Source organism: Halichoerus grypus, chromosome 11, assembly GCF_964656455.1.
Source record: "Halichoerus grypus chromosome 11, mHalGry1.hap1.1, whole genome shotgun sequence".
In the NCBI taxonomy this organism is placed as follows: Eukaryota; Metazoa; Chordata; class Mammalia; order Carnivora; family Phocidae; genus Halichoerus; species Halichoerus grypus.
Window position 1 is genome coordinate 276,850 of NC_135722.1, and position 13,868 is coordinate 290,717.

The 13,868-nt window shown below is 49.0% G+C and overlaps 1 long non-coding RNA gene across 1 annotated transcript; it reads left to right on the forward strand.

Moving 5' to 3' along the window:
• The first annotated feature begins 6,426 nt into the window (after nt 1–6,426).
• LOC118539537 (uncharacterized) lies at nt 6,427–12,903 on the forward strand. The gene is made up of 2 exons (XR_004919222.2): nt 6,427–6,738; nt 9,400–12,903. It is a non-coding gene; the product is annotated as an uncharacterized LOC118539537 (long non-coding RNA).
• The last annotated feature ends 965 nt before the right edge of the window (nt 12,904–13,868 follow it).

A 13,868-nucleotide genomic window follows, 5' to 3' on the forward strand; every position in this document is an offset into this window, starting at 1 on the left:
CAGGACAGAAGCTCAGCAGGACAAGGCACATGGAAACATGGAACAGTATGAGGGGGCACCCCTGATGTCATGGGGGGCAGGGAGCATCATGCAGCCCATGCAAGCCTGTGGTTCAGACCCAGCATTGACATATATTTGCTCTGGGATAATATGGCCCAACCCCACCCACATTTCTGCCTGGGGGACCCCTTGGCATGCTGTGACAACAGCAGGGACCAGGACTGAACTATGAGGTGGCAGACAAGAGAGGGACCAGCAAAGACCTGTGGGACTCTGATGGAGCAAATCTGGACAAATACATGAAGATCGGTGTCATGGAAAACCCAGTGGTAGTGGCTTCAACGAGTCTCGCGCGCTCTCTCTCTCTCTCTCTCTCTCTCTCTCTCTCTATATATATATATATATGTATATATATAGCAACATATACGTTGCTTTTTCCCATAAATGAAGTCTGGGGTGGGCCAGTCCAGGACTAGTATTACCTGCCTTGTTGCTCCGTCACCTTAAACACTTGGTCCCACCACATGGTTCAAAACGGCTGCTCAACATTCCAACATTCCAGGCCGTCACAGCCACATCCAAGCCAGCAGGGAGAGGAAGGAGGAGGTGGGCTCCATCTGGCACATGGTCACATGGCCACACCTTCTTGCATGGAAGCCTGGGAAGTATGATCGATCACTTTTCCTAAGGAAGAAGGTAGAAGGACGCTAGGGTCACCCAGCCGTCTGCACAGGCCAAAGGGCCTCAGATGCCCTATTCGCGTTCAGGGAACAATCATCAAGGGCTTTTGAGCATGAGCAATGTGAACTCAAGGTCTAGGTTGCCAGCCAGCTCCTGGCCTCTCTGTCTCCTCCTGGTCCCCAACCGCACCTGCTCCGGATGTCTGCATCTACATTTGCATTGTGTTAAAACCGCCCACTAATGGGTTTCCCCTGACACAGGCCCCGCTGCAGGTCTCGACAAAGCTGTGGGGTCTCCATGTCTCTACTTGGCATCCCGTTTGTATTGCCACAGAGACACTGCTTCTCATTCCCACCTTCCAAGGGCCTGAAGGAAGTCAAGTTACATCCAGATCCTTGCTGCTCCAGAGCCGGCACCCGTGGCCCCTTGGGGCAAAGACCGCATCTCCAGCCTGGCTGGGGGGCACTGGCCTGGCCCCACGGGAGAAGGTGCCCTACTCTTAATGCAGGGTGGAAAATAAGGACAGACCCTATGCAGCCCCATCTGGAGAGAAAACAGGGACAGCCCTTTGGGAAAGCAATTCAGCAAAAAGAATGAGAAGCCTTAAAACTGTTTATGATTTGGTCCCAAGGGGCGCCTGGGTGGCTCAGTCGGTTAAGCGGCTGCCTTTGGCTCAGGTCATGATCCTGGGGTCCTGGGATCGAGCCCCACGTCCGGCTCCCTGCTCGGCGGAGAGCCTGCTTCTCCCTCTCCCTCTGCCTGCCACTCTGCCTACTTGTGCTCTCTCTCTATCTCTCTGTCAAATAAATAAATAAAATCTTTAAAAAAAAAAAAAAAACTGTTTATGATTTGGTCCTAACTATCCTAAGGAAAAAAATAATGAAAATGTGTATAAATATGTCCTTTGAGGCAAAAATTAAAAGCCACTTAGATGCTCAACAATAGGGAAATGTCTGAGCAAACACGGTATATCCATATGCTGATTGAGCAGCCATACAATATTATGCTTTCCAAGAGTGATGAGAATATAGGAAAATGCTTATGTTATACTAAGTGAAGAAACACAGATTGCAAACATGTATACATTTTGTTGTCTCAACTAAGTTAAAATGTATTAAAATACTGAAGATTGGATTTAATATTTATGCTCATATCTGCTTAATGATGTGAGCTGTGGATGGTGAGATTATGCTTTTCTTCCCTCAGTTTGCTTTCTTCAAATTTTCTACAACACACACATCACTTTTATGAACCTAATTATTAAATTTATTTTATGATGATACTAAAATCTACTATTATGGACTTAATGTCCCCAGGCTCAGCCTTCCTCTCAGCCTTGGTCTTGAGCGCGTCGTCTGAAACAGCCGCCGTACAGCGGATCAGCCCTTTGCAGGCAGTGTGGCCCCCCCGCTGCTGGCAGAGCTGACCCTGCCCTGTCTTGGGGAGACAACGGGGCTGCATGGGCCTCCTGCTCTTCCCCTGTGGATCCTGGACCCAGATCCCTTCTCCTTCCTCCTCCGAGCTCCAGAGCACCCTGCCCACCTGTCATCCTCCCTCTGAGGGCAAAGTGGAGGCAGCCGCCCATCCTGCTGTCTCCAAGGCTGCCTCAGACTCCTTCTAACTGGGGGGCTGGTGGCCACCCTGTGGAGGAGGTCAGGGTGACAAAGCCACCAGGAGTGCCCCAGGTGAAATCCTGCAAGCAGGCGAAGCAGGAACAAGTCCCCTTGTCCTCACCTTGGGAATCTGTCCTCCCTACCCCAATGGCCTGGGTGTGATGCAGTTTTGGAATGTTGTTGTTGGTGGGGTCTGGAGCCAACGGCCAAGATGTCTTATTAAAGCGCAGGGACAGGCCCGTGGACAGGAGGAGCTACTGCCCCTGCTGCCCTGGGATTATGCGGAGCAAGTGATTCTCTATCTTGGGGTAGGGAGAAGTAAAGAGAAAGAAAGTTCCCAAAGGACTTTGGTTTGTTAAAGAAAACTCGAGACCTCGGAGGAATGTTATAATCTGCCTGTCTCAGGTATATGTCAATGGACTGCAGGTTACAAGGACATTTAATTTTATCTACATTTCCTTCTGTCTTTGTTTCCCGTATCAGGTGTGGCCCAAAGACACTCAAAGTCTCACTGAGGATACTTCTCAGAGGCTCACAGCCAGGTCAGCCTCCCATGTTCTCTCTGGGCTGGTCCCAGATACCCCCAGCCCCTTCTGGCCTCTCTGGCTGACAGCCCGTCTAGGGCGGCAGACCTCCTTGTGCTCAGGCCCCTGCAGGCAGATTCTTTCCCAGGCTGGGTCTCTGCTCCTGGGGTTTGCCAGAGGCTGGTCCTTGCCTGTCATACCAGGGTTTCAGGGTGGGGACCCTAGCCCCTGATGTCCTCACCCCAGGGACAATTTTGTCTCCCGAATGCTGCCCCCCAACACCTCTGGGCCCTAAATGTTTTCTGTCTTAAGGAGCAGAGAGCCACTCCCACCTGAGCTGACAGCACAGCGGCCCCCAAACCCTCCACCAGCCCTGGGAAAAAAAACTGCAGGTGGCAGAGTTCTCCGGAATCCACTCACCTTGACAAACTTAGCAGCAGAAACAACTGTTGTTGTTCCTTTAGAAACCCACAGCTTTCTCTCCCTTCCCTGCAAGGACATTTTAAGAAAGCATGGCTGTCAGTATTTTCACTGTTTACCACCAGGAGTGTGAGTCCTGCAGGCTAGGGAAGCCTTGGGGTCTGAGGCTAGGACACACCCATGGAAGCTTCAACCCAGATCTTCGTCTCGGGTGTGCTTACTATTCCTGAGGAAGGCCAGAACGGGCCGCCTTTACAGCCCCTAGAGCCCTGGGGCCTCAGGCAATCACCTCTGTGGCTGAGGAAGGGGTCAGAGCCTCTGCACCCTTCCCCAGGAAGGGCAAGTCCCAGGCACCAGGTCAGGGACCATGTCCCCAAGTCCTGTGGCGTACCGTGCTGTGCCACGCATGTCTGAAGGGAGCGGTTGAGCAAGGCTGCAGCTGGAGTGAAGGGTAGTGGTCAAGACAGGGGCCTGGTGGAGGTGAGACCATATCAGGCCCCAAGGGCAAAGCTGCAGGTGGAATGCTCCTTGCAGAGTATTGGGGGGGGGGGGCGGGTCAGGGGAGAAGCTCTAGGTTCCAGTGGGGAAGAAGGAGCCGGGGCGGGGTCGGGGGCGGGGGGGGGGGGAATGTCACCAACCATTCTGTGCCTCACTGTCTTAGTCTCTCAGCCAGAGATTAAAAATAGAACCCAAGGGGGTGCGAAGGTCACAATAGTTAGCATTTGTAAAGCGTTGGGAACTCTCACTGGCATGTGGCCAGAGCTTGGTGGCAATTGTTAACTAACATGTGGTCTGTGCACAGAGCAGAGGGCACCCGATGGGGATCCGGCCCAGCCCGTGCCGGATTCCACTCTGGCCCCACCCATAATGGGCCCTATCCCAGCTCTACCCTCCTCCCCCTCCCCCCTCCACACTCCCAGGACAGGCTCATGGGATCTGGCCCTGCCCCGGCCAGCCCTGTCCTGTCCAGCTTCTGTGCCCTGGAGAGGCGGTGGCCCTCTCCGTGCAGGAAGGGGGTGGCTCTCAGCACAGTTTAGGAGAAACACCCATACCCAGGAAGCAACAGTGGCAGGATGGCACTGGGAATTTGAGTGCCCCCAACTGGGGTGGAGAAGAGAGGTCCTGAAGGATGGCTCTGGGCCCCCAGGGCAGGATGAGGAACTGGCCTATGGGGTGCTTGCTGGAAAGAAGGGGTGGGCAGGAGCTGGCCTGGGCTAGGCACTTGGGTCCAGCATTACTTCCCTGGACAAAGCAAGTCCCAAAGTGGCAGTCTGTGAAGGCCAGTGCAGTGGGGACCACGGTTTTAGCTCACCCACAATGCAGCCAGGTGGCCCTGACCTCATCACGCCTCCCTGTGGCCTTCAGGATGGAGACCAAGGTGCAGCCCTGGCCGTGCTCTCCTGCCTCATTTATCCTCACTTGCCCACCCACTTGATGGGTGGCCACAGTGAACTTGGCAGCCCAGGCCCACGTGGGTGGGGTCAGGGCCTGGGGTGTGGAGAGGCCCCAGGGCTGGGCAGCAGCCAGGCCCTGGAAGGCTGGTTAACCTTAAAAATAAAACTGTCAGCTATTTCACCAGCAAAATGAGTTTATTTGGGCCGAGCAGAGAATTATAATCTGGGACAAACAAGCTACAGCAAAACCATAGGCAAGTCCCCAGAACAAAGGAGAGCAAAACTCTTAGAGAGGAAGGTGGTGGTTAGGGGGCTATTGTAAACGAGAAGTCCACGGGAGCAAACCGGGAGCTGCATGTGTGGTGGCTCCTCATTGGCTGGGCAACTGCCTGGCTCGAGGAAATCTTGTCTCCTCCTGCTGGGGCTGTGAAGTAGTATCCACCTGCAAGGTGTGTCTCTTTCTGTTGGCTCTGCAGTTGACAGCTAGGGCTGGGCATGAGCACTCTGCCTGCTGACCTCCTGACTCCATTCCACACCAGGTCTCCTTTTTTTTTTTTTTTTAAATTAACATATAATGTATTATTTGTCTCAGAGGCCAGGTCTGTGATTCATCAGTCTTACACAATTCACAGCGCTCACCGTAGCACATACCCTCCCCAATGTCCATCACCCAGGCACCCCATCACTCCCACCCCCCTCCACTCCAGCAACCCTCAGTTTCCTGAGATTAAGAGTCTCTTATAGTTTGTCTCCCTCTCTGGTTTCTTCTTCTGTTTTTTTCCTCTCTTCCCCTAAGATCTTCTGCCTTGTTTCTCAAATTCCACATATGAGTGAGATCATATGATAATTGTCTTTCTCTGATTGACTTATTTCACTTAGCATAATACCCTCTAGTTCCGTCCACATCGTTGCAGATGGCAAGATTTCATTTTTTGATGGCTGCATAATATTCCATTGTATATATATACCGCATCTTCTGTATCTATTCATCTGTCCGTGGACATCTTGGCTCTTTCCACAGTTTGGCTATTGTGGACATTGCTGCTATAAACATCGGGGTGCGGGTGCCCCTTTGGATCACTACGTTTGTATCCTTGGGGTAAATACCCAGTAGTGCAATTGCTGGGTCGTAGGGTAGCTCTATTTTCAACTTTTTGAGGAACCTTACACGAGGTCTCCTTTATTCCGTTCCACAAGCCAGAGAGCACACCTCCTGGGGCCAGCATTTCCTGGCACATTTATCGTGCCTGGCCTCTTGGGAGGTTCGACATAGTGATCAGGGACTGACCCATGCTTGCTGGGTTGGCCTGGCAGGGGGAGCCAGGTAAATATATTTCTATTTAAATATATATAGTGAAACGGAATAAAGGACACCTCACTAACACGCAGTGGAGGCCAGCAGGGGGAGCTCTCCCGCCCACCACTCCCTCCTCGCAGCCCTCTGCATTCCCAGCGGGAAGAACCCCAGGGTGCACTGCGCCCGCGGAGGAAGGAGGGGGTCCTCCCATCCGGACAGCCCAGCCAATAAGAGCAGAGCTCAGCCAACGAGAGCAGAGACCAGCCAATGAGAGCACAGCTGAGAGCCAGTCACAGTTCAGCCAATGAGAGCAGAGCCCAGCCAATGAGAGCTAGTCATAGCTCAGCCAATGAGAGCTAGTCACAGCCCCAGCCCAGCCAATGAGACCCAGTCACAGCTCAGCCAATTAGAGCAGATCCCAGCCAATGAGAGCTAGTCAGAGCCCAGCCAATGAGAAGCCACACTTCCAGCTCCCAGTTCACTCCCGCGGACTTCTAGTTTACAACCCCCCTCCCAACTCCCTCCCTTGCTCCATAAAAGAGCATTTCTCTCCTCTGTCCTAGGGAATTGTTTATGGTTTTGTCATAGCTTGCTCCTCCCAAATTGCGTTTTTCTACTATTCCTGAATAAGCCCATTTTGCTGGTAAAATAACTGGCAGTTTTATTTTTAAGGAAAACATCACTGGTGTCAGAAGGGGATGCAGGGGGCTACCTTCAGAGACTCTGAGGCTGGTGAGCAGACCAACAGGTGCCAGTATCCACAGACCCAGTCGGGCTTGCAGCTTTCTCTCCGACCCTGGGGTTTGAGGGTAAGTTTTCTCTGGGACTTGAGCTTCACTCTCTGTGTTTTCAGCTCTCCAGGCTTTATTCAAGACCTTTTTAAGACTTTGTCCTTTCTCAGAGTACTCGTTTGGCCTTTGGTCTGACTCCTCTCTAGAGCCAGGCTGTTCCTACTGGAACTGTGCTGTTTAGAAATTTTTTTCTTCCCTCTAGAGAAAAGCCTCTGGGAAATGGGATCCTAGTGATCAAAATGCTTTGAGGACGCCCCTGCCCCTACCCTCCCACACTTCTGGGACCCCAGCCTGTTCTATGTGTCAAAACTGTGGTCCCTCCTCATGTGCACTCTTAGCTAAATGGACTGACTCAACCGAAAGTGATTTACAACTTCAATGGCCATTATGGGGAACTTTCCATCTCCCCAAATTTACTTCTCTCACAACTGAATCGGACAACCATGGCTCTAAATTTGTCAAAACTGAATTGGATGCTTATTTTAATTGGTACCTTGAGGCTTCCAAACATTTTTTAGGATTCAAAGGTTGTTCGCCTCTTTGGTTCATTTGTTAATTTAGAAATAGTATTTTGCAAAGAGGCAAACAACTGAAAGAAGTCAACGCAGCTTCTGAGTCTTGCCCTCCCCATCTCCTTTGTCTCCAGACAGGTGGGGCGACCTTGCGCGCAGGCCCGCCTCTGGTGCCATTTCCCTCTCCCCTCAGCACTGTCCCCACCTCCCCTATACCCACCACTCATTCTAACCCTTTCGCTGAGCTTCCCTTTACCTCCAAACCTCTCCCCACCCACCTTCTCCTGAACCTATTAATAGCTACCCCTCTAAAGATAACTCTGCTGGGGGTCCAAATGAACGTCAAATTGCTTATGTTGCCTGGACTAAGGCTGAATTTCGAGCCATAGTGTAAGAGTTTCCTAAAGTGACTGAGGACCCCATAAATTTGCTGAAGAATGTAACACAGTTATTCAAACTTACTCATCTGATTTCTGAGATTTATATCAATTGGTCCCCATGCTTGTTGGTGAGGGTCAGGCCAAACGCTGGATAAAACCAGCCCAATGGGAGCATCCTGAAAGGGGTTTAGAGAAACAGATGCCTAAGTTTTGGCAAGGTGCTAGAACACTCTCTGGAAATCTCCACCAAACGATTACAGTACCCTTTCCTAAGCCTGCTGATTGGAACAAAATTCAGGCTTGCGTAGAGAAGCCTGATGAACCTGTTCATGAGTATCACAATCGACTCCACATTGTCTTCAAAGGCAATTCTGGTCTTCCTGTAGATGCTGAATCCAACCTGGTAGCATTTATGTCCATCTTAATATTAACAGGCTGAACTGGGATTGTTCTCTCTCAGTTAAAAGGAGCAAGATAGAACGGGAAACTATGTCCACTCTGGATTTAGTTAATTTGGCAAACCAGCTCATTGGCATCCTAGACGAGTCACCTAAAAGGAAGACCATACCACTCTCAGTTTTCAACTCCAGCAAATATAGGCCCCTAAACAACCAGCCTCCCATCCCCCTTGTTTCTGCTGCTATTACAAAGAGCCAGGGCGCTGGAAAAGGATCAGAGCACTCCAGCCAGCCTTTCCCAGCGTCCTCCTAATTCCTATTGATGGGGCTCCAATCCTTCCCCTTAATCAGCTGAGAAACCATTCTCCAGATTGGGAGTGAATCTCTCTCTGTCCTTATTGACCCAGGAGCTACACTCTCGGTGCCCAACCCCACTGCTATAAAGCAGCTTCTGCCTTGAAGTGCTGAGATAGTTCAAACCTCAACAGGTTCCTGTCTCTGAGCCTACTCCCTTTGGTCTAGGCCCTGTGAGGGATACTCTAGTTTTTCGCCTTAGTTCCTCTGCCTCTATTCCTTTATTGGACTGAGCTTTCTTAGAAAACTATCATGCCAGAGTCTTTTTTTTCTCCCAAAAGAGGAAATAATTCTAGAATTTGACAATTGTAATCAAAATAGACAACCAGGGGAATTCAATGATTTTTTTTGGTATCTTTTTTATGCTCCGTCTCTGATGGTATTATAGCTGATTCTGGGGACACTGACCATTTGTCCCTATTAGATCAGCTACCTTCTTCTTTATGGGCAAAATCTTCAGCTAATATTGGCAGAATCCACAGTGCACCTCCTGAAAAGATTGAAATAGAACCCTCAAAACCTCTTCTCAGAATTAATGAATATCCTATAAATAAGGAAGCCCTTCAAGGCATCAAGCCCATTACAGAGGATTGAGAGGCTCAGGGCCTCATTATCTCCTGCACTAGTCCCTGTAACATCCTTACTCTACCTGTGAGAAAACCCCACAACCGAGGATGGAGGTTTGTCCTGGACCTCCGAGCAGTAAATAGCCTTGTTATCCCTCCACCCTGTTGTTCCCAACCCTCACATTCTCCTGACATTAATTTGCACTGAAAGAACGTTTTTCACTGTAACTGACCTATGAGGTGCATCTTTTAGTATTCTGGTACATAAGAATAGCCAGCATCCTTTTGCTTTCACTTGGGAAGAATGGCAATGCATCTGGACAGTCATGCCCCAGGGTTTCTGAGTCCTTCTTACTTTTCACAAACCTGAAAAGCTGATTCGGATGATAGAAAGTTTTCTGCAGGCTCTACTTTGTTACGGTACATAGATGATTTCATTCTCTGCTCCCCTTCTCAAATCTCTTCACAGGAAACAGCATCCACCTGTTAAAACTTTCGGCCTTAAAGGGACATGGTCTCCAAAGAAAAATCCTCAGGTTAGATAGTCATGACATTCCATCTCAAAACAAGGACCGCATCTGGATCCAGATGAAAGCCCCCACAGATCACATGTTGACTCTTTGTGGCAATTTACAGGAAATTCCTCTAATGCAGGTTTTTCATGGTTTACTGGTGGTTCTCATTTAACAGATGACATTGGTAAATATCATGTTGGGTGTGCTATTACAACTCCTATGTGAAGTCAGGACTCACCTTTCTTTTGGCTACTTCAGCCCAACAGACTACGTTAGATGCCCTTATTTGAGCTGGTACTGCAAACACTGCAAACATTTAAGCCCATGGCTATCGTGTTTTGGGGGTAATTCATGATTCTGGAACATTATGGAAACAATGAATGTCCTTACCTCCAATGAGGCTAAAGTTTAAAATGGCTCCTATGTGCAAAATTTATTAAATGCCATACTTTTGCTAGTGGCTCTGGTTATTTTTAAGGTTCCTGGGCATTCCAGACTCAACTCCCTGGAGGCTGAAGAAAACCACCCCAGTGATATTTCTACCAAAACAAAACAAAAAAACGCTCCTCCCAAGGAGACCAATAGCCAAACCTCTGGTCCAAAGGATGTTCTACCACATGATAATGTGGAAAAGTTGACCAGAAATGCCCACCCATTGATCCCAGAGGGGGGAAAATAAGATTGTAAATCTAATATTTGTTGCTTTGTTAGAGAGAACTTGGGGCGCCTGGGTGGCTCAGTCATTAAGCGTCTGCCTTCGGCTCAGGTCATGGTCCCAGGGTCTGCAGGAAGCCTGCTTCCCCCTCTCCCACTCCCCCTGCTTGTGTTCCCCCTCTTGCTGTGTCTCTCTCTGTCAAATAAATTTTAAAAAATCTTTAAAAAAAAAAAAGAGAGAGAACTCTGGTTTGGACCAAATAAAAATCCAACCCTACCAGAAATTCTAAAATTCCCACTACTTACCACTGTACAAGCATTTAACCTACTGGCAAAATGATAGCATTCGTGAACAACACTGGTGGAGAAATATTAATAAGGCCACAAAAAGTGCCTACCTTGCTTGTCCTGCCTGTCTGACATATAATGCACAGAATTTGCATTCACACAAATGGAGCTCAGAGTTTCCCCATCCCATGGAGATAAATATGTTTTAGTCACGGTTTGCATGTTTTCTCTTGTGGACAGGCCACTGCTTCTTTTGTGGCTAGAACTCTGTTAGAAAAGATTATCCCTACCTGGGAACCCTTCTCAAACTCACAGTGGCCAGGGAACCCGTTTTACTCGTCAGGTGCTTTGACAGGTCTGTGCTGTTCAGATGGTTTTCCAGCATTTCCATGCTGCGTACCATCCTGAATCCTCAGAGCTTCTCGAATGCACAAACAGCACTATTAAACTCAACTGGCACAATTTGTAGAGACCCTCCAAATGCCTTGGCCGAAAGAACTTCAGGTCCACTCCCTTGGGAAGTCATACCCTCTTCCCCTTCGAAGCAGTCACAGGATGTCCCAGTGCACTTGGCCCCTCCTCCTCTCACCCACAGTCGATAAGGGGAGATAGAGATCAATGCTGTAAAGGCCTAATTGCTTCTATTAAAAATAACCATGCTCTGGTAGAGCAATCTTTTCACCATGTGCTCCCAGGAGGCAATGAGGGGACGATGACCTTAAGTAATCATATCTCGCAAACCGGAGATTTCGTTTATGGGAAAAGACACCTCCAGAAAGACTCTCTTCAACCTCACTGGAAAGGCCCTTATCAGGAACTTTGAACCAACCTTGTGCCACCAAACTCCAGGGACGAGACTCTTGGATTCATGTACTCGTCTGAAGAAAGCACCAAACACTGACTGGCCCTGCGCGCCATCTGGTGACCTGAAACTCAAGATTTCCTGGGGGGCACCTGGGGGGCTCAGTCGGTGAAGCGTCTGCCTTTGGCTCAGGTCATGATCTCGGGGTCCTGGGATCGGGGTCCTGGGATCAGGGTTCTGGGATCAAGCCCCATGTTGGGCTCCCTGCTCAGTGGGGAGTCTGCTTGTCCCTCTCCCTCTGCTCCCTGCCCCCCACTGGTGTGCTCTCTTTCAAATAAATGAAATCTTAAAACAAAAATAAAAAGATTTCCTGGAATGGCAGTGGACGACCTCTGACCAGACACTTTCCCAAGGGTGTCCAGACAGGCCTGTGTACCCTTTCTCACTGCTGCTTCTTCTCTCTCATGGAAAGACAATGTCCTTGCCTGCATTTCCCAAACCCGTGAGAAAGAGAAAACCTTTTTTGATTATGGCCTTTGGAAACAGCCTCATGATCCTGTAACAAATTTTTTCAGTTGTTTTTTTCTGAATGGTTAGAAGTTTCAGAATTCACAAGTCTTCTTTCATCTGAACCAGCATCTGGCTCTGGATTCCTATCCCAATTCATGGCCTCTGAATTTGCACCTTACAGGCTGTCTTATTGGATAACATTTGTCTCCAAACAGTTCTTTTGAGATAACAACACTGTTTTAATACATCTTTGAAATTTTGCTATTTTCCCAAAAGTTCACCAGCTATTGCTTCATGCTCATACCTGCACTGTATCTCCCCAAATGCACCTGAGTGGTTCTTTCCACGTTCTCTTGCTGTATTCACTATTTGCTTTCATTGCTGCTACAAGTGGGGACTTCCAGGAGGCATGTGTGACTTCTGGTTTGCCTTTGTGGGAGAACCCTTCTCCCGTAAGTCAGAATAAGTGCCGACCTAGAGTCCTAGTTTAGCACCATCGCACAGTTTGGAATTGTAGTGTTACTTCTGTTTTGTGTGATTATTTTAAGTTTTGAATTTTGTTGCCGGTCAAACTTTTGTAAAAAATGATGTACTCAATACATGATCTCCAATGCTTATGATCCTGGTAAATATGGACTAGAGATAGGAAGTGCCCTGGAGGTCTCCCTCCTGACCTTCCTTGTTACTCAAATGTGTCCTTAAGTGCTTTCCAACTGCTGTGCACTTTCCCTCCAACGTGGAACATGACAACCAGGAAAGATCCTTCCTGGCACCGAGGGACAAAAGCACTAAACACTGAAAACCTGACTCTTGACCAGGATGCTTTCAAAGAATGATCCTGATCAAAATAGGGAAATGTGAAAATTAATATAAGGAAACCTCGTGTGGAAGGGAGTCAGGAGGCCAGCGCCTAGCACTCCTGGTCAACCGCAAAGCCAACAGGTGGATTTACAAGGCCAGCACGGGGACGCAAGATTTTCTCTTCCTGGGGCAACAGCCCAGCCAATGAGAAGCTACTATACTTCCAATTCTCAGTCTACTCCAATGGGCTTTTCGTTTATAACAGCCCCCCCCCCCAAATCTTCCCCTTCCTGTATAAAAAAAACTGTCCTCCCCTCTGTTCCCAGGACTTGCCTTTGGTTTTCTTGCGGCTGGTTTGTCCTAGGTTGTTATTCCAGAATAAACCATTTTGCTTGCAAAATAACTGACAGTTTTATTTTTAGGATTGACAATATATACACATACATATATATTAGTGACAGCTTTTTTTGAGGTGTAATTCGCATACCATACAATTCACCCATTTAGAGTGTACAGTTCAGATTTTAGTATATTCACAGATGTACACAACCATCACCACAGTCAATTTTAGAATATTTTCGTGATCTGGAAAAGAAACCCAGTACCCTTTAGCCCTTCCGTGCCCCATTCAGTTTCCCAACCTGTGGTGACCATTAATCTTTCTGTCTCTATGGATTTGCCTATTCTGGGCATTTCGTGTAAACCGATCATATATATATTTTTTGTGACTGGCTTCTTCCACTGAGCATCATGTTTTCAAAGTTCACCCATGTTATAGCAGGTGTCGGAACTTCATTCTTCTTTTAGGGCCAAGTAACTTTCCATTGTATGGATAGACCACAGTTTTGTATCCATTCACCAGTAGGGGGACGTTAGGTTGCTTCCCTCTTTGGCTATTATGAGGAGTGTTGCGATGAAAACTAGGTCCTGTTCTGTGAGGGCACATTCTATTTTCTCTGGGGTGTACATCTAGGAGTGGAAGTGCTGGGTCACATGGTAACTCCACACTTAACCCTTTGAGGAGCTGCCACTGTTTTTCAAAGTGGCTCAGGGATAAATTGGGGGGGGGTCTGATTATATTAACAATTTGAGTCAACCCAAATCCGGGAGTCCACACCATTCTGCCGGTGAAGACCCCGGGAGAGACCAGCCTGCCTGCCGGCGGACCCTGCAGCCTGAGTCCCGAGCTGCGGGCGGCTGCTGGCGGCTCGCAGGCGGGGTAGAGGGTGGGGAGGCGCCCCAGAGGGACACGGGCGCGACAGCGCGGGGGCTAGAAAGGGGCGACAGCGTGGACGGGCTCGGGTTCGGCCGCCTGGACAGGAAGGTCTGGAGCAGCCCCCACCTGCGGCCTCGGGGAGAGGCCACTCC